Source organism: Melospiza melodia, chromosome 15 (genome assembly GCF_035770615.1).
Source record: "Melospiza melodia melodia isolate bMelMel2 chromosome 15, bMelMel2.pri, whole genome shotgun sequence".
In the NCBI taxonomy this organism is placed as follows: Eukaryota; Metazoa; Chordata; class Aves; order Passeriformes; family Passerellidae; genus Melospiza; species Melospiza melodia.
This window is the reverse complement of record NC_086208.1, coordinates 9,818,574-9,839,793: the sequence shown is the minus strand read 5'-3', so window position 1 is coordinate 9,839,793 and position 21,220 is coordinate 9,818,574. Positions and strand designations below refer to the sequence as shown.

The 21,220-nt window shown below is 38.4% G+C and overlaps 1 protein-coding gene across 9 annotated transcripts in view; it reads right to left on the bottom strand.

Annotated features, from left to right (window-relative positions):
• Window positions 1–20,651, bottom strand: part of SEMA6D (semaphorin 6D) — a 129,656-nt gene extending 109,005 nt beyond the window's left edge. For 8 of the 9 annotated variants that reach the window (XM_063169710.1, XM_063169720.1, XM_063169718.1 and 5 more), the window contains exon 1: window positions 20,571–20,651. The gene's annotated coding sequence lies outside the window, so the exon portion shown is untranslated. Of the gene's footprint in view, window positions 1–5,011; window positions 5,030–20,570 lie in introns of those variants that run through there. The other variant, XM_063169715.1, reaches the window with a different exon arrangement.
• Window positions 20,652–21,220: the final 569 nt, after the last annotated feature.

The window sequence follows — 21,220 nt, the reverse complement described above, 5'->3', positions numbered from 1 at the left end:
CTCCTTGACAGCCAGAAACTTTAGTTGGTAAGGTCAGGTTAGTATCAATAATAACAAAAAGGCCAGCTCTGATCACAACTCTGAGCAAGCAGACTCGAAGAACTGTAAGGATTTTTTGGGTACTATCAGTGCTATAAATGAGAACAAAATGGAGGGCACATAGCTGCTAGCTCTGGAGAGTTTTAGAGATTTGTTGTTAGTGTTTACTATACCAGATAGATAATGATGGCTTTCCTATTAGACTTGATTTTCTCCACTTTTGAAACAAAATCCAGAGTGTTTAAACTCAAATAAATTCTTCCCTTTTAAAATGTGGATACATGAATTTGGTTTACAGACTAATTGCTTTATTTGAAGAAATGCAGAATAAAGTCTAGTTCACAGAATGTGATTCCTAAGGAATGTTGGATAACAGCATAAACCACCCCACTGAGAAGGGCATTGCTTACCTTGCTTATGCTTTCTTTGGGAGAGCTGATTACTGTTTGCAGGGATGGGGATGTTGTGTTGGCTTTACTGTGCTAGGTCAGTGAGCAAGAAGATTTGAGGCTTATTCAGAGGAGCAAATACAAGGAATGATGAAGAGGAATAAATGTTATATATAGAAAAAATTGCAAGCTAACAAAATAGCTGTTTCACAGTTTAATGATTCTAAAATAATCTGAAAGGTTTTAACAAAAATCTCCATCTTTGATTTTAGCTATCACAGAACCCCTGCTGTCCCTGTGTGTCCCTACTCATGTATCACAGCAGACATTTCTTGAAGGAGATATTCAGAGAAGAAGAGCTTTTCATATGTTCATTAAACTAAGGCACTTTACTTGAAAAGCTATAGAGCGAAAATAGTGATCATGTGAGGATAAAGAACCCTGTGCTAGAACAACTGGTGTAAGGAGAAGAGCAAGGGGGCAACACAGCATTTTGAACTATTTTGCTTTGTGAATTAGGTCCTGTGGCTGGGAGGGAGAACCCAGCAGAGTTCACTGACTCTCACTAAGAGACTGCTGCTGGACATAAAGGAAAGCAGCAGTGGCACCCTGGGCCAGCACCTCAGAACTGGATGTGCAGCTCCACTTCAGAGATAGACACACTCAGAGAAAGCAAAAAGAGAAAACTGTTTTTTGTTTCATCAGGAAAAAGTAATTGGTATCATGGAATTGTTAAGGGAAAACTGAAAAAATCAAATCCCATCAGATCAATATTTCTGTGGATGTCTAAAAATACAGGTGTTGCATCTTCCAAAAGCTTTAAGCCTACTTCACTCAATTTAGTGTTACAATGCCAAGAGCCTGACAATTAAGAGCCATCTTTTCATTCCTTTCCAACAAAACTGCTCCTGGGCAGAGAGCCATGGGAAGAACAGGAACGGAGGTGGGGGTCTATTGAACCTTTGCCCCTCTATGGCAGAGGACTGTGTAGGGGCCCATGATCCCTCTTCTATCCAAGACATGGACTCAAACGCTCATTCTCTCTTTTCAAATATACACCCCAATCTTGTTCCATATGCATATCTAAAACTACACAGGCAATCTCAGATAGGTATTTGTTATATTTTACTAATCAGAGATGGATATTCAAAATTCTCATTGCATCGGGAGTTCTACTTCCTGCAATAATTTCTCCTATGATCTTTCACAAACTTGTACACTAAAGCCCATGCTTTCTGTAGCACCTGAAATAAAACCTGTGTGAATCTGCTTTTCTTAAGAAAAAGTTAGTGCTTTCTATTATGGAAAGAAAATAAAAAGATACCACACTGTTTGAATATCCACAGTGAATACAGCATATACTGAGCACATATGAAGTTAAACATTGACTCTCCCCTGAAATTCTATTACTTGGCTAAAAAAATCTAGCCATAAATATCTTAGTTATCCAACACACATATATATATATATATATATGAAAATATATATATGTGTGTGTAGGTATGTATAATCCATGTTTAACAAAGTTGCATTTATAACACTTATCATGGCTAGTAAACATTTTAATTATTGATTTCAGCTGAAAAATTCCTGAGGCTGAGCATAAACAAAAGAAATAAGTATCTGCCTGATGGTTAATGTTTTCATTCAAGTGTAGAGGTGAAGCTATAGATCCAAGAGATGGAAAAAGCAATTTGCTATTCTCACTCATATTTAGAACCCTGTTAGTGGATTTGTGGAAAAAAAGTCATATACTTCAAAAAAACTGGCCATGAATTAATGTTTATAGATTTTATTGCTTTTTCCAGCTCTCTATATTTTTATTCTTTATTCTTTTTAATAGTCTTAAAAAACCCCTAGAATTATAATTTTCTCCCTACAGATGCTGCCTTTTTCTACTACACAAATATCGATTTCTTGCTTTTTCCCTTTTTTGTTCCCCCCTCCGCTTTTGTTTCAAATGGATGTAAACTTATCTCAGATATTTTCGTGCTTAACATCAACAACTTCATTTCACATGGGTCTGATACGGAGTCCATGATCATCACACTGCTGTATACCATGAAAGACTTGTTTTCTTTCATTGCATAAGATTTCCTTTCCTATTGGTTTTGGGCTACACCTGAAAAGCACAGCCTGCTGTCCATCATGGGCGGCCCTGCAGGGAGCTCCAGCCTGCTCGCTGGGAAGCACCAGGGAGGAGGCAGAGCTGCTGATCTGCTCACAGGACTCTGCCCAGCACAGATGACCTTTCCCTGTGTGCAGGCCTGTTGTGAGCTAAGAACATCAGCAGAGAGCAGACAAACAGGTATCCATGGCCCTGAAAGCCTGGCCAGAGGTGCTGTCACCAGCAGACAGGGGCACATCAAACTGCCAGTTGTTCTGCTCCTGGAGGGTTTGTGGCATATTGGATTCAGACAACATACCTCACTTGATTAGTCATTGTTTTTGGGTTCTGCATTTGGCAAAGACCTTGCTCTGAAACTCAGGAAGGACAGCAAGGGTATGACTCTTCTCAAATGCATCAGCATCAACACTGGGACAAACTGTGTGGGCCACATCTACTCAGATCAGGAATCGATAGAAAACCTGATGGGGGATGCCCCCAGATACCATAGTCTAACAGTTTAGGTTGCATTGAAACATCTTTAATTATATGAGAACCAGATCAGGGCAACTGAGCCTCCCTATGGCACAAATGTATCATGTTCCTGGGCTTTTGTTATTTTTATGATAATAAGCCAGGTATGATGATCTCCATGAACAGAGAACACACAGGTTGCTGAAAGCCTAGTTAGACAAAAATTCCAGGACTAGCACCATCCTGTACAAGTTCTCTTCCTCTTTTAATTGTATTTTCACTAGAAAGAATTTTCTATTCAATTGAAATAATTTGCATTACACCTTTCCTAATCAGACAGGACAAGTTTAGTTCAAAAATGTGCTGGTGTAACAGGATGGAATAACTGGAGAATCACACCCCAGAATGTTTCTCTTCCATTCCTTTTTCTGCACCTTTATTCTGAACTTATTTTGTGACAAGACAAAGACAACAATGCCCCTGGATTCACACTGATAAAACTCCACTGACTTCAGCAGTTAATGCTCGTTTAGTTGTTATTAAGTGCCCCGAGGGTGGTATAAAGTCCACACCTAACATCTGAAACACATTCCAAGATCAACAATAGCAGTCACCAGACAATTTTCCTCTTTACTGAAGGTCGCTCTAAACTTTAAATGCTTCTCTTCACCTCATGTTATACACACTACAAATGACTGTTCAGTTGCTCTTATAAGCTTAAATCCATATACTCCAACTTTGTACCCAGAAGGCAATTTACAGATGATAAAAGGCAGATACCTCTTTTGCAGCACACCTGCTCATTTTACCATTCAGTCTCAGAGAAGGAGAAACAACTGGGTGTTAGAAGATCCTGATACCAAGGATATACTGGTAATCAGTGAGAGGAAAAGGTGGCTCTTTAAAAAATTTCCTTTTAAGAACAATTGAAGGCCAGCTGACAGGAACACCAGACCATGGGGGCCACTCTGATGGCTTGGGACAGACACAGCCCCACTGCCCAGGTAGCACAGAGCAGCACATCTCCTGCTCTTACCAGGTGAGCAAACCAGGAGTTTCAGTAAGTGCTGAGCTACTGTGCATGCAGCCACAACAAACCCTCGAGTTTCCCCACACTTACCCTGGGCGCTTCCTGCACTTGTTTGTTGATGCACCCCTCCCACAGGGCTGTCCCAAGAGCAGCAGGTCAGGCTTTGGGGCAGAGGTGGCTTTGCAGCACACAGGCACCACCCAGCTGCTGCTCAGAATCCTGAGCTGTGCAGAGCACACGAGTCCCATGTGCACCCAGCTCTGCTGGGCTGCCTCTGCACTGGCTCCAACAGGGAGTAAAATGTTGAACTACAGCATCTTAATCATAAGCAGTGACACAAAGCCATGATTTTTAAAAATAAAAGTGCATTGAGAACTTCTGGGCATGTGTGACAGATAATTACTTACCTACATCCCTTGCCTAAAAGAAATATGTTCATGTGTTTTCTCTAGTGAAATATTTATCATTCCATAATCTCATTTTATACATGCTCACAGTAATTAGGTGAGACTATGAGCATGAGACTATAAGGAACTAGACAATCTTTTTTTGTTGTTGAAGCAAATCAGAAACAATTCTTAATTCTGTTAGATTTTTTCGTCCCTTTAAATAGTTGAAGACATTTATTATTCAACTTCCTGCTTTGACAGAATTTTATTAAAAGAAATTGATTTTACTAGCTCAGACTATTATATTCTGCTGAAGGACAAAGCATCATACCTAATTTTTGTTCCTGATTTTTAGTAAGAATATTTTTAAAAATTCAATGAGCCATTGACTGAATATCCAGTGTTATGAGTGCTATTGCTTTAAAAGACTAATAATATTTCTTGTAATCAGATTTCAATATACTAGAAATTCTATTTAAAAGAAAAACACAAAACTTACTTTAAATATATTCTTCCAGGAAAATTACATTTTAACAACTAAACACAACAATATGTTAGATTACATTTTGAGCAGAATGTTTACCTTTCACTGAGTTTCTCTGCCAGCTGTGTCAGCATTGGCTGTATAAAAAAAAATTAAAGGAGCTGTTTATTTTTTTTAATTGCCATGATCATGCCAAAAAACACAATGTGTGGGCTGGAGACAGAGTGCTGGGAGCAATATTATTCATGTTAAAAACAGTTGCCTGATTTGCTTTCTTTGAAAATTAGGATACTATAAATAGCAGCCCAGTGGGATTTGTCGATTGCAAGTTATGTTTTAAAAGCTGCTAGGATGAAACTTTTGAAAGACTTACAAAAGATAAAACAATTATTGCTTGTCATTTACCTTTGGCCTGCATTAGACCTGTGTTTTTGGAGAGTTATGTATTTAATACAGATGTATGACCCATTTCTATGCCTATGTCAAAATACAAAATTTTTAAAAGAAAAATTCTATATTTATTTCTATATGTCTTTCTACAAACCAGGTACCTTAACTCACTGTTCTGTTAATCATAATTAAAAATGTATTGCCAAACTTCTATTAATTCTTTGTTGGTAGGTTTGCAAAAATCCTTCCCACAAATCAACTTTGAACAATTCGAAAATTATGATACAATAATTCATCACCAAAAGTTCTGTCAAGCCTCTGTCCCACAGCAGTACCACAGCCGTCTTTCCCTCTATTTATTCATATTTTAGCACCTTGGTGCCTCTCCTTTTCTGCTTACTTTACAGATGACCAAAGGCAAGCTTCCATTACAAAAACCCAATTCACCAAACACTGCCAAAAGCCCGAGGAACCAACAAAGCCTGAGAACACATAAAACCCTAATATGAATAACAAAAACCAAGAAGAAACAATTGCAGAGATTTTATCAAGGACTTTCTTTTCTATGAGAAATTATACATGACATTCACTGTTAGGAAGCAGGCATTTTGACCTGCGTTTGGAATAGGAAGCAATGGGAGCTATTGGGATATGCCGACTTTTTAACAGCAAATACGAGGAAAGAAATAAAGGGTAAACTGCTAATTTCATTCTGAGCAGAGGGACAACAAAGCAATGACACAGACTGTAAGACCTACTTAAATTCCTAGCTTTGCCCACTGAATTCTGTTGAGTAAAAAGAAACAATTTTTTCCAAACATTCAGTGTTTCTCTAAGAGAAAGAATTTTCACACAAGCATTTTCATACTGCACTGCTTACAATAAACCATACATCCCTGAAAGTGGTGTGGGATTTTGGTGTGCATCCTAAAGCAGGAGGCAAATGGCCCAATGGCCATTTTCCTGAAGGCACAACCTTTCACCAGGACCCTGCTCAGAGGAGTTTTGCTGCACCCCTTGGCAGTGCTCAGAAGCTGACAAGCCAGGCTCGATGCCTGTCTGCAGGTCCTTCTGCAGCTCCTCTGTTCTCTGACTGTGCCTGACCTTTGGGTTTACTCAACTCCACAGTCTCAAACTTGGTTCAGCCTGACATCTCAACTGCAGCAACAAATTTCAGAAGAGCACAGCAGAAAACGGGAAAAGAAGGGAAGATGGGAAAGAGGGATGTGGTAACAAAGAGAGGAACACAGGTCAACACTGTCCCAACAAACTTTTAACCAGTGCCATATTTTCCTTTGGAAGCTAAGTACTTCATGATGTGTCTCACACTGTCATCCCTAACTAAAGACTTTTTTTTGTCCTTATGTAAAGCTGTTCTTAGTAGAATTGTGCTTGACTAAGAAACAAAGAGCTAAATCTGACTTTAAAAACATATTTAGCATTAAGAGGTGATAATTATCTTCTGTCCACCATAAAAATTCAATCAAAGTATGAAAGCCTGGGTTTATCCTATACAAACCATGGAGAAACAATTAAGAGTGTGACAAAAAGCCATCGTATTTCTCAGGAGAGCTGACCCTGTTGCAAGGATAAAATGATAACTAGTGTCCTGAGTCCAGCTCGGTGACCTTCTGGAGCTGGAACTTTCAATTATCTCAAATTAGCTGTGTCACATGAGCTGGCTTTGTGAGTGAGGCTGGATCGATGCAGTGCACCTCACTGATGATGACAATGATCTAATCAATCTCAGTCACTCAATGGACAGCAATGAGGTTGTGAAGCAAGCACAAAAAAAAGAATGCTGAGATCTGTCATTGTCAGGGTTACCTAGAGGCTCCCCATTTGTGCTTTTCCTTTAAATGCTAATTTTAAACGATGAAAAAATAACACTAAGTAGCAATTTCCTAGAAGGGGTTTTGTCACATCTATTCAGACTTACATTCTGCTTGCCAAATTGCAACCTGATGTTCAATAATGCTGTTTTTGACACTTCTGTGTAATAAAAGTGAAGATCCTTCTTTGCTCAAGGATGTCTATGACACTTTTGACACTTCTCTCCCAGAATTGCAGGCAGCCCAGATGTTCTTTGCATTAAGAAGAGCATTGCTACAGCTGCCATGGAATGTCAGAAGATATTGGGCTCTAGGCAAAAGCAGCAAAGGGCATCCTTCCTCTTTTTAAGTGAGGAGTAATTTTTGGAGAGTAAAAACCTTTTGATTGAAACTTAAAGCCTCAGAGGGACTTTGTAGGCAAGAGACACATTGCATTTTCTCTGCTCATGTTTCAAGGTAACTCAGAACCATTACATAGCAGCTGTTTCCACTTCTGTTCAGAAAAAGATTCCTTACTTATCAATGCCAGCAAGGCACTACTGTATCTGCTGGACATCTGGATGTTATGATTTGGGCAAAAACGAAAGTAACAGCAAGAGTTCTGGTGATAGACTCAGGCCTTGATTTCTGGGAACTTACAAGGCTGCAAGACCCAGTCACTCCTGGATTGTTTAGGCTTCTCAAGACTTCAATCCAGGGATTTACATTCACAAGTGTCTCCTTCTCCACGAGTGACAGATAAAGAAGCCCTGGCTACATGAAGTCTCTGTACGCCAGGATTCTCTGCAGCTGGACTAAAGCAAGGGTTTGAAGACCACATCATGTTCCTGAAGTGTCCCTGGGTAAAACTGACCATATTTTCTACATCATCCTCCTTATGTCTGTCCTTGTACTGTCCCCAGAACAGCTTGGACTGGGTAATAAACTGGACTACGTTTCTTTATTTTAAAAATACACAGCTTCTGCTCTTTACCATGGGCCACACAGGCAGTGGTTCTGTGCACAACAAAGCGGTCTAGGATGCGGGGTTCCATGGGTAGCTCCCTCAGAAGAAACACCTTAAATTTAAAGTAAAGCCCCAGGGCTCACGCAAGGCACCGCTCCTGTCTGTGGGTGGGCTGATGAGTCACGGTGTTTGCCTTCATCCTGCTGCTCTTCAGCTCCATCTCCTGGACTCACCCACTGCATTGGAAGAGCCACCTCCCCACACCATGCCTGTCCTTACAGGTTAGCACAGAGTCTAATTATTAGGTTTCCTCTGAGAGGAAAAAAAAAAGTGTGATGGAAATAAAATTTCTAATTTGGAAATTTCAGTGCACGGATCTATTTTTGAGTACTTGCAACAGAAGTTTCTCTGCTGGACTTATTTTTTGTTTGTTTGTTACAGAAATCTCTGTGATTAATACAAATTCTAAAAGGCTTAAAACAGCTCAGAGAGATGTTATTTATACTCTTTTATAGACACTCCAAAAGTTTAAGGTAGTCTCATCATTTATCTTCCTTAAAATAACATGAAACAGAATTGTATCTTTTTTTAGAAATGGAATTGTCTTTGTTAAGTCTTTTCTGTCATATCCAGGGAGCTGCACAAGTGGCACAGAAATTTCTTAAACAACATTTTACTGGGATTACTCCTTGCCTGGCCGTCCTCTGTGCTGCATGGTGAGCTGGAAGGTGCAGGCTCTGTCAGCTTTTGGTGCTGGTTATAGTCCCAGCAGGAACAGCAGTAGCCAAAGTGAGTACTGCAAAAATGAATATTTTTGGGTGCTGCCAGATTAAAGTTCCTGTAAAACTCCTACATAGCATCCAGAAGCAGTTCCTGTAAGACCTGTGGCATCCATAGTGTGATTTTTGTGCTGTGCTGCCTGGCCAATTGTATCAAGGAGCCATCAGCCTACCCAAGAAAGGCAATGCACAGCAGCAAGTGCTGTTGTACCCGACTACCAGGTCGTACAGGACACCTGAGATCCACCTGGCACTCCTGATCAGACAGGTGTGAAGGAAGTCAGGATCACTACCTAACACCTTATTCCAAATGCACAGCAGCAGTGGCTGGTGAGCTGCAGGGCCTGAGCAGGCTGAAGTTCTGGTCCATGCTGCCTGTTTGGGGTAGAATGCTAGAGACCCACCAGGGATGATGCTACTTTAGCAACAGTTGCCATGCTGTCTGCTCCTTTCCCAGACATATTCCCTGGTGTGGGTGTCACTTTCACAGTCAAATGCCACTGGACACAGACTTATGGCAGTGATTACTATGGAAAGTAAGAAACACAAGGACAAATCATTTTAACTGAAGTGTCAGCAATGGAAAATGGCAGTCATCCTTAAATGTCATAGTGCCTCCCAGTTGGGCCTGGGCTCTGTGAAATGGGGAAAGGACTCCAGAATTGCATAGATCCATTATCCTCAATGGTTCAGGAGGACAAGCTCATTAGGAGCTGCAGCTTCATTAGGTAGCAAGAGCTGCCCTCCTGTCAGGCTATGATCTATTTCTTATCTTGGATTGGGCCACAGGTTTTCTCCCCCACATCCCAACCACAATTGACTACCACACCTCACTGCTTTTGGTGATGGAGCGTAGATTTTGCTTTAAGAATTATAAGCGGGAGTTTCAGTAATACCACAGGAAAATCTGCTAAACATTACTCAGTACAACCCATGTGCAGCTTTGCCCTTACTTCTCCTCTCCACTCTGGGATCACTTGCCAAATGGCTGCAACTATCAGGACCTCCCATTACAAGGCTAATCTATGCTCAGGGATTACACACACCTGAGTGCACAGCAATAACAAAAACACTGAACCACACCTCTGCAATATATATTTACCTTTGAAGAGATCCAATATATATATTTACCATTTAAGAGATGCCCACATTTACAATGCAAATCAAATAGTAAAATGAAACCACAAGCACCAATTAAAAATACTATTTAAAAAAAAGTCACTGTTTCGGACATGCTGGAGGCTACAGGGAAAAAGGCAGGACACTACTTTTTTCTACGGCAATCCTTTTTCCTTTTAAATTTTGTTTTTTAAAGGCTACATGAATTAACATTTAATCTCTCATTATAATGTTATATACTATTTACAAAGAATTGAAAGAGTCAGAAAACAAAAATATTTTAGAAATTTCTATGTTGTTTCTTAGGCTTCCGAAAGAAGTGCTCAGATATAATTGCTTAAGGCAAACTTCAAAAGACTCAATACACCAGCAGCTGCAGCAAATACATGGCTTTTTCTATTTTAATTATCTGCTTCTTCTAATAGGTTTTACAAGACATATATGAATAGAGATCAGAGGGAGAGACAGATTTGATATTTTACCTACACTATTCTGAAAATGGGGTAATAATTATAGAAATAGCTAAAGCATGCATGGTGGTTGGTTTGTACTAGAGAACCCCCCCAGTGTTTCTCTTCTCTGAGTTCCATGATTAACTCCACTTAAAACCCAATCCTCGTGTGTCTGTTGACAAAAATCTCTGCAATATAAAAGATTTAATAGCAATACTTGGCATAAAATATTTTGGCAAAATGAATTGAATATCACATCAAACACAACTGAAAGGCAAACCTCCCAGCCAACAGAACAGTTCCAACAAACTCCAGATTCCAGTGTCCTGTTATTCTGGCAAAATCAAAATTACTTCTATCTTACAGAATTTCTATAGTCAAAGTGAAAGTGCTTTAGGTATTGATATTTGTCTTCTCTGCAGAGATGTTGTACATATTAGAATATGGCAAGACTCTGCTTCCTTGCTCAAAACTGTAAAATATATTGCTGTCCTGTTTCACAAAATATAAAGCTGTTCTGATGAATACACAACTTTCATTTGGAGTTTCAAAAAAAACCTTTTCATGCCTCATTTATTTAGAAGCTCTTTGCCTTATCACTGCTCTAGCTATTTAAAGCACTGTTTTTCTGTTTATCAAAGCCAACTTTCTTCTTTCTCCTTTACATTTTTAAAGGAGAAAAAATTAAAAAGCAACCTTTCCACCGGCATTATTCTCATAACACATACCAAATTGATTTGAAAACATTAGGTTTGCCAGATTTCTCCTACATGTTGAACTGGAATCTAAATATTGCTCCTTTATTCATGTAAGTAGAAGCTTATTTATTCAAGAAACAGTTTTTGGGGGATTTTTTGTAATGAGTACAGTGAGAGCAAAATTTGAACTAGTTTTTTTGGAGTGTTTTTTTGTTTTGTTTTTTTTTTTCAACATCAATTATCAGGCAATTTTTGAGCATATAATTGAACATGAAGTCAATTATGGTTTACAAGGACTCCTTTGATGCGTGGCTCTCACTGCAGAGGCTGTAATGTGTGCCCAGCATCCCTCCTGGGTGGCAGAGGGGAGAGAATGACCATCCTTCAGTGGCCATCCTTCATCCTGGCAGTGGGCAGAGCTCTGGGCCTTTCCATGGAGGCTCCTCCATGCCTACCAACATGGTAGAAATGGGGAATTCCCTCACTCAGAGGAAGCTTTTCCCCGCTTATTAAAAGAGAAGGAAGTCCAGTTAAAAGTGCATCCCATGAACTGGAAACATGATCTCAGCAAAAATCCCCATTTTCACTCATTTTTAAATTCTCAAAATCTGCAGCTTTTGTGCTGGGCTGTTCCATGATTCAGCAGGTATTTCTAAAGTTTGAAGGAAAATTCCTCTGGATTTTTTTTAATGTTGTGAAAATGGCTGAGCCTCTCATTTGCCTGGTTATTTACCCCATTCCAAAACTCCAAGACTGTTGTGCCTGAGCCCTCCTGCAGTGAGGGCAGAGTCCCAAAGAGCTGTGATCACACACCGAGCCTGACTGACCCGCTGAACAGTCCCCACTCAAGAAAAATTGAATCAGAGGTAATAGAAATGTTTGGGACTCCATGGATCCTACAGAGAGTCCTGCACAAAGCCAAAGGCCTGTCTATTTGGAGTTAATTTTAAAAAGTCCATTTTTTTAGCTGAGCTAACACCACAAAGGTAATGAATTCCACCAGTAAACACAACTAGAGCACCAGAAGCATTGCACACCTCCCCTGAAATGTTCCCTTGTCAATGAGCTGGAACTAAATCTGATCACTGCTCCCCTCCTTTCACACTCATTTCAGTCCTGTGCCCCTGTCACTCCACTGACTACAGGCAAAAATGCCAGGTAATTCCCAACCAATTTCCTTTGTGCACACACGAGCCCTCATCTCTTCCAGCCACCGGGTATCATGTACATATTTCCTCTTGTTCATTCCACCACAATTAACACAATTCTCTAGTTTAAAATTATTCCTAATTAGTACACAGTAATATGAAAATAAAAAATAAATTAAAAGAAAATTATGAGCATGCAATTAAACTTAGAAAACAGGCCAGAGGGTAAATGCTTAATCCTTTATAGACACAGTGGTGTAAATGTGAAGTTGACTTCTGACATGGGTGGAATACCTCCAAATTTATACTGGCAGAAAGAAAACAATCTAGCCAGCAGTTCCTAAAATAAATAACTGAAATAATGACTCTTGAAAAACATTATTTGTAACATAGATTAAAATATGAACGTGTTGCAAGATCTCCAGACAAACCAGGCAGGATTATACTGCAGTTAGAGATGATATTCTAATGAAAATATAGACATGAGTTTAGTTTAAGTAAGAAATAAGTGTCTCAAATATCAAACATTCTTTTCTCTGCATGAAATACCTCTGTATTTTCAGTACTTGCACTGGTCTATGCAATGTGACATCTACTTTTGTACAGATGTGAAAAACTGGGATGATAGAATTGGTTTTGAAATTGTTTCCTACCAGAGGTACCCTATTCCACTAAAAAGGATTCTGTTTCTACTTGAATTCTGTTTTAGGCCAATTCTTGTTTAATTTTATTGTTTGTGTTAAGTTGCAGACTTGCACTAATATCAGCTGTTATTTTCACAAGAGCTGCAATATTCTGACCTCTGGTTATCACAAAATCCTGCATTCTGCACATGTCCTCAGTTAATGTGAATTATTTGTTAGCTGTTAGGTGGATTTATGCTTTTCATCTTAGCCTGTATGTCCCTCATGAGCATTCAGATAAATTATTCTGAAGGCATTCAGGAGCTAAGCATCCAATTGTATTATGTTAATATTACACAATATCTCTACACATGCATCAAAGGACTGTGCCATTGTTTACTCAGTATTTTGCTTTATTATATAAATATGAGTCTTAATGCCAATGCTCAAGTTCCTTTTTCTCCACAGTGTTTAAGATTTTTCTCAAGTCCTGTTGATGCCATAATTGAGGTTGAGCATGTGCCTAAGTGCTGCCTGAGATGGGTCCCTATTCCCCAACGTGCTGTTTGTCTCTGGTAGCTGATGGAAGATTGCCTTACTCTTTGCTCATTAATATAAATAGATCTCATCCTCTCTTTGCATGAGCTGTGTGCCACAAAAATCAGGCTTCTGATTCTGTTATTTTCAGTCCCACACAGTTAAGAATATTCCGTGCACCTATTTGTGGAGTTACAGCTACAAATTTAGTAATTCACATTTCACATATCTGGGGGGAAATAGAGACTTCTAACTTTAAAGTGCATATCAGTGCACACAACAGGGGTAAATTAAGATTAAGCACTGAACTTCAACTCTGTGTTTCCTGTCTTTGAGCTTCATTGTGCCACCTTAATATTGGGTTAACACAGTATGTACATAGAATATTTGTTACAAGATTTGTGAATAAGTGATTCTCATCTCCTCTGTAAGGAAAATTGACTCCATTACAGGAGAGGAGAGACATCAAGCTAACATTACATGAAGTCATAATCCTCTATTGAGACACTGCACAATGACATTGTTAACATTAGTATGCAATATTTATTATAAATAAAAGGGGCTATTGAGGCTTTCAACCCATAATCAGCTCTGTGTGGATGACTTCACTGTAGGAACACAGTGGAATTATAATGAGGATAAAAGATTTATTTATACCTAAACATGTTCTCATTAGTAATTCTGCACTAGCATGTAACAGATACAATCGAAGGACCAGCAGGGTTTTTGTGGGGGCTTTTTTTTTGTTTGTTTCTTTGGTGTTTTTTGTTTGTTTGTTTTAAATTACTACTTATTGTTTGCACTTTGACTGTGAACATTTAGTAATAAAATAAAGGACCTTATTAACGATTTGATTGTACTGTGTATTATTAACTCTCATGAATGAAGAATGATTCCAGTTTTATGGAATACACTATCATCCCATCACACCATAACGTGGAAATCCAGTAAGCCATTAGCTCAGACCTTGGTAAAAAGGGGGAATTGTTTCTGAAGTGATCCCACCTGCAAATGTAACACACAGTCACAAAGCACCAGTGCCATGTAAGAGTCTTAGTGATCTGCCTTTTGCACTCTTTTCCAAACACCCTATTTCATATTTCTTTTAACAGGAAAGGACAAACCCTCACTTCATGGAAGGCACCCAAGCAGTTGCCTACAGACCCTTCCAAGATCTCTCACAGAGTTTGGGCTGTCATCTCACAGTCTGTTTGGAGGAAATGGAACTCAGCTTAATGCCAAATCCTCTGCACTACCTCACTTTGTCTTGCTGCCATAAATCTCTCTCTCCTCCCTGAGGCCTGGGTTTACTTTCAGACCACAGTTTTATTCACCTTTGCCAGGTGAAACCTAGGAAAAATAAGGCAACGGTTCAAATATATGTTCCAAAACCACTGATTTGTTCAAAACCAAATCTTTTCTAGCTGGTCTAATTTGTCGCCTTTAATTGTATTTTGATGTTCTCAAAGAGTTCTGTTGATAAAATCTCTGTTAGAAAAATCTTGAAGATATTTAGGGATATTTCACTACTAATGGACTTACAAGAATGTCAGTATGTTTATATATAATTTGGTGAACATGTAACAAGAACCCACACCGTAACACTACTTAACAGAATCACCAGGAATAAATGTTAAAGTAATGCATTGTATTTTATCTTGGAAGAATGAAGTTCATCAGGTATTCATTTCTCATCCTAGGAAATACACTGACATGGTTCATCTCATTCTAAAACTGTGTTTAAGTTGATTGTATGTAAGCTAACTGATAAGAAAATCTTATTTATATTGAAAAACAAATAATTTAATTTAGAACCACTCAGCTCAGAAGGGAAAGCTCTTAACAACAATTACTGAGAGATCTGAAGAATTCTACTCCACCTTCAAATGTAGACTAAAAAAACATTTACTTTTTCTGTTAATTTCAGCTGTTCATTTTCAGCAATAAAATATCAAACCTCTTTCTCTCGAAAAACATCAACTCCTTGAGAAATACCCTTTCTTCAGCATTCTGTGGCCTTAGCTTTCTCCTTTTATTCAGTCTTTTTTTGCATTAAATTTTATTTATTCTACTGAAAGTGGGATTTAAAAAAATAAAAAATGCTTGAATTTTGAAACCCAAGACATTATTCCTAGCCAGACCTGCTTAAAGGAAGTAGCTGCAAAAAATGAACACAGCTGACATAAGTCTCCTTCATTTCATATGCTCTGTCACCATACTTATAAACCCACAGGCTCCATTTAAACAGATAAAATGCTGAGGGCAATTAGCTTCCTGTTACAATATAATGGAACAAAAAATACAGAGATTGCATGAGTTTCATATAGTAAATACAATGCCCTGTTTAGAGCTCACTACCCTAGGGGTTTTTGCCTCAATTGTGACAAAGTGCCTGAAGTGATCAGAAAGATGAGTTTCAAAATTCAGATAAAATTCTTCCCACCAAAAAATTAATATTTGCATATATGTAATATTATACAAGTGCACAGTGTAGATTTACAGACTATCCATTTGGGATACAGATTATGTGCTTCAGCGCATTAAGTGAAATTTTTTAGAAGTATTTTTATATTCATAATTTCAATTATTTTGTGCTAATGATGCACAACACAACCAGGCTTGGAAGGTCTCTACTACCTCTGCTATCAATCCAGCTCTTAACTCTTTAACCTCCAAGGGCCAGGCCAGGTCCTACTAAATGCAGTGGAAACAGCGTCCCTGATTCACCAGAAACAAGATCCACAAAGACCTTAAATTCAACTATTGAACTAATATTATTTTCTTTTGATTCTTGCATTTTTCAGGCATAAAAATAACCCAGTTTTGTTTCTTTAATGGGTTTTTCACAGTAATCTGGGTGGCTGATGCATCTGCAATCTGACAGAACAGATATCTCTTTTTGCAGCGTATATAAGTTCCTCCATCTATCTCAGAAAAAGTCTTACAAAGCTATTCAGAACTCAGTACACGTTCTTTCCTCTTCACAACTCATTTTCCTTTTTTTTTTTTGTGACAACCTAGGCAATAATTCACAGCTCACTGGGTCTCCTAAATAACCCCCTTTATATTTACATGGTAGGCATTCCCTCCATTACCCTGCGGGATTCAGCCGTGTTGGCAGGCAGTCATTAGGAATTCTTAAAACCATGGAGGTTTAACATCCCCTTCTGTAGTGTCTTTGCAAACACCCTGTATGGTTACAATCTCTGCAAATCTACAGAAAATCTCGACAATTTAACAATAACATAAAATGTGTCATTTGGTAATTTCTAAGTGGTTCCTTCTTTGGGTCCCATCCAGACTCACACATGAAGCCTTTCAAGCTCAGAAGCATTTCACCCAATGGAGGATTGTTATGTTTCTTTCTTTTGCTAGAAAAACCAGCAAATCACACCTGCTATTGATGAATGAAGAGAAGTCCTTTTAGAAAACACAGATGAATTAATATAAAGGTAGTAAAACGCATTATGAGAAAGATGCTGAAATCTAACACTCAGAGAAGTGAGATTTTCACTAGAAGGTCATTTTTTCACCAGAAAGACATGATCTAAGTACAAAAGAAGAGCCAAATTTCCAGGGTTTATGGTCTTGCTCTGACTGAGGAGCTCCCTGCAACTGACTTCCCCACTCCTATGGAAAATCATTAGAGACACAGCTCTGCAGACTTGCCACTGACATCTCCCAGCTGGTCACTCAACCCTTCCCTTCCCTAACACAGCAATAACAACACCTCCTCAAACCCTCTAATCAGTGCCAAGTACTGTTACAGAGCTTGGAGGAACATGAAAAGAGAACCTAGAGAAGTTGATTCATATTAGCCTTGCTGCTGCTTGGTTCTGGGAACTCCACTTGTTCTGAAGAAGTCTCCAAACAAACCTGGAGCAGCACATTGCCAATCAATCACACCCCCAGCAGTTTGCATCCCCTGAGCCTTGAACTGACACAGATGTTCAGAACTGGATTTATTGACTGCATGGATAAATAGTTCAAACTGCACACTGATCCAGTTCAGAACTGGATTTATTGACTGCATGGATAAATAGTTCAAATTAATATATCAGAAAAAATCTCAAGGAAAACTATTTCATTTTGAAGGAAAAAAAAAAGAATACAACCACCCTTTTGTTTACAATTGGACTATTCTCTTTTTAGCATTATCTGAAAGTTTCATTGGGGTATTTGTTTCTTTGATGAGAAGCAGAGCCTTCACGATACAATGCCTCGTATGTGTCACAAAGTTATTCGATATGTCCAGATTTAAGGAGCAGATTCTGGGGAATTCTTAAAATTAGAGCCATTCACACTGATCCAGAAGCCATGACAGAATATGAAAAGTATGCAGTGACAGTTTAATCTGCAATGCCTTTGCTCTTGTTAGTGAAATGAGTAAATCTTAAAAAATTAGTAAATCTTAAATATTTAAGACCAATAGGCACTTCAGTTTCCCATGCTTACAAAGTCCAAATAGCATGCTCCAAACAATTTACCACTACAGTTGTAATGAGAGAAAATGGTCCAAACCCACCTTCCCAGATTATTTGGAATTTTCTTTAATCAAAGTGAGTGATTCTTACATTTTTTCTTATGGAATTCTGTAGCTTCTGAGGACTAGTCTTTCACTTTTGAAATATTTGTAGAATTCAATATCCATTTTTAATTTAAAATGCATTGGTAATGCTTTTTAAAAAGCTGATTGTTTGTTTAAAATTCAAGTAATAAAAGTAACACTCTATTGAAAGAAGGCCTAGGTGCAGAGTGGTATTTTTGGATGCTAATTGGTCATATGTACCAGTCAATCATGGAACACATGCTAAAAACACTCAAAAGTGTTCAGAAATGCCTCTCTAAGTCATAAATCTTTTACAGGTAAAATTATGTGAGAGAAGGAATAGAAAAATCACATTCAACATCTGGAGTCAGATGAGTTTACTGAAGTAAAATTGCAAAATTAAATTTAGATGAACTTAATTAAAAAAGGGATCCAATTTAATATGGACATTCATCAACTTCTGATTGAAAATCTTTCTTGCCTCAAGAAAATAATAAACTATGAACACAAAACCCATATAAAGGCTGAAATGAAGTGTGAAGGGATGGTCAAATAAAGAAAGGCAGGAAGAAGGAACACTATTTTTTTCTCATTTAACAGACATCCATATACACACTTTCCTTTAATTGCACAGAATATTGAACTATTTTTAAACTCCATAAGAGTTCAACAAGCGAGCTGGTCATCTGCATGCCCTGAAGGTCATTCCTCCTTCTGAGGCATATGCTATGTATTTACTGATAACATGAATATGCAAGTTCCTCTTTCTCTCTCCCTCTATGTCTTTCTAGTCTGCCAAATTTTTCTCCTAGATCCTGAAGGACTTCATCTAACCCAGTTATAGTCCTTAAATGCCCATTACCCGAGTGGCTCTTGCTGAAGTGAATGGGAGTTTTGTCACAGGGCTGGGATTCAGATGACTTCTAATGGATTTTCATTTGCCTCAGCTAAGAGACAACAAATGCAGCTCTCTTATTTTCCTTTGCTAGGTCATTGCTGTCCTGCTTTTTTTCAGGGGAAAAAGATCTAGTCGTTTAGTCCAGTCACTTCTGGCTTTCATGAATTCTGTCTGTCAGAACAGCATTGACTTTCAACTCTGAGTCACAGCACTTATAGATTTTAGTAATGGCAGATAGCAATTTGAAAAGTTAAGAATAGTGTTCTTAGGATCATATTGTTTCCTTAGAAAACTGCCTTGATAATTTGTTGTTCTGCACACTGGTTATGTGATCAAGAAACATGATATGAATGCTGTATTCTTTTATTTCTAATAAAGAACATTGCTAGAACAGTATGCACTGAGGGAGATACTGTCCTTTATTAGAATCACATTCCCACATTATAAAAGTCACCCAGCAATAATGAAATGTAATCTGTCTTGAGGATTCATGATAACACAGCATTATGCTCATTTTTATATGAATAGAGCATGACTGAATAGGAAAACTATTGTTGTTGAATTCATCTTTAAACAGTAGCAGTGATTTTATTGAAGTATTTGGTAAATGATAATGCTAGAGGAATGTTTCCATGTCAGAAAAGTTCTTGCTTTTGCAGTGTAATCTAATTCAAAAAAATATATACTTCAACAGCCTGTAACTGTAAGAACTTGGAAGTGCTGGTACTTGACATCTGTATTACAGTGACCTAGGAGCAGCACGAGCACGACTGGCCAAGCTGAGTCCAAGGGCTGGCCAGGCCCTGCCTCCAGCAGTGGCCCTGGTGGCTGCTGTGTGCAGGAGTGTCACATGGAGTGGGGTGACTTCCCACACCTCCCACCTTGCCAGGGCCCAAAACACTCCACAAGGTATATGGCATATCATTTTGACCAACAATATAATCACAAATAATATTATCTAAAGTTTGGCATTTCTTCCTGAAAAAGCTGAGCACTTAGGCACCAACAGGAGTTCCAGTTAAACCAGCTACCCAGCTACTGTAGAAGGTCTATTCCAAATGACACAAAAGTACAGCAGGATGCAGCTACCCTCTCTTCCCTTTCTCTTACAAAGCCTGGGAAACCATCTCTGCAGCAGGATTTCTGTGCTTCAAGATGCAGATAGATTATGTCTCCCTACAAATTTCTCCACAGCAGTATTTGAAAATCTGACTCAAGGTTTGATGAATCAGACTAATTACAACAGAGAGTACATTAGAAGAGAATTTGTAATTTTACAACTTATTGCTTTGTTTTCAGCAAGAAGAAGCTACCAGATTTCCTTTTTGCACATTTTACTTTCTCTTTGGAATCTGCCCAATGGTTACATTCTCTGAAATACAATGTCAAACCTTCTGAGAGCAGTTACATTAGTAGAGAGGACAATAAAAAAAAGCCCTTTTGATTTTAGTCTGAGGAAAATTGCTCAGAACTTGTGTTCTGAGCTCCTGAGCTCAATCTCTCACAGATCAATATATGTTCTTATTATCTCTCTATTGTTGTATTGGTCAAGGGGAAGTGCTTCATTTTTCACACAGATTCAATTGTAATGTAACCTGACAGACACCAGTAATATTCTAACATGGAACAGAATATTCCATAGGAATAAAATTCTAACATGAAATTCTATGGCATCTTTAGAACTTACCACTGAGACCAAATGTGAAGATCCTTAAATTGCTGGCATCAGTGTTCCTGTAAACTCTGGCACAACTTCAGATGCGTTATCCTGCCAAAAGTCAGAGGAAAATATTCATCAGACAGATGATTATTTTTAATCACACTTAGCCAGTACCCATGAAAGCCTTATTTCATAAATGCCTACTGCAGGTTTAATGATAAGACCACTACAATAGCTCTGAATGCAACACACCTGCACATTGGCTTTTCAATGTGAACCTGAATACTGATTCTCAGAGGGTACTTTCTGTAGAGAAACTGTCCTTTCATGAAAGCAATCCAACATATTTTACCAGAAAAAGAATAACACCATATTGCAGTATTAGTTTTAATAAAACCTCAATAGAAGGACGCCTCCCAGAAAAAAAGCAAACAAACAAAAATGCACAAAATTGGCCAACCCTAAATTAACGAAGCGTATAACTCATATGCAGTTCATATTCCTTTCAGATCAAAGGGGTTTTGAAGTTCAAATAAATTTGCCTCCTAATAGTTTTAGTACAGGACTATCTCTCTTAACATCTGAAAAATAACATTCAGATTTGGCATTTAACAGCTTATTTGTATTGCAGCACTTCAGGAACAAGAAAACTTGTAATTTCTACCATATGTGGAAGG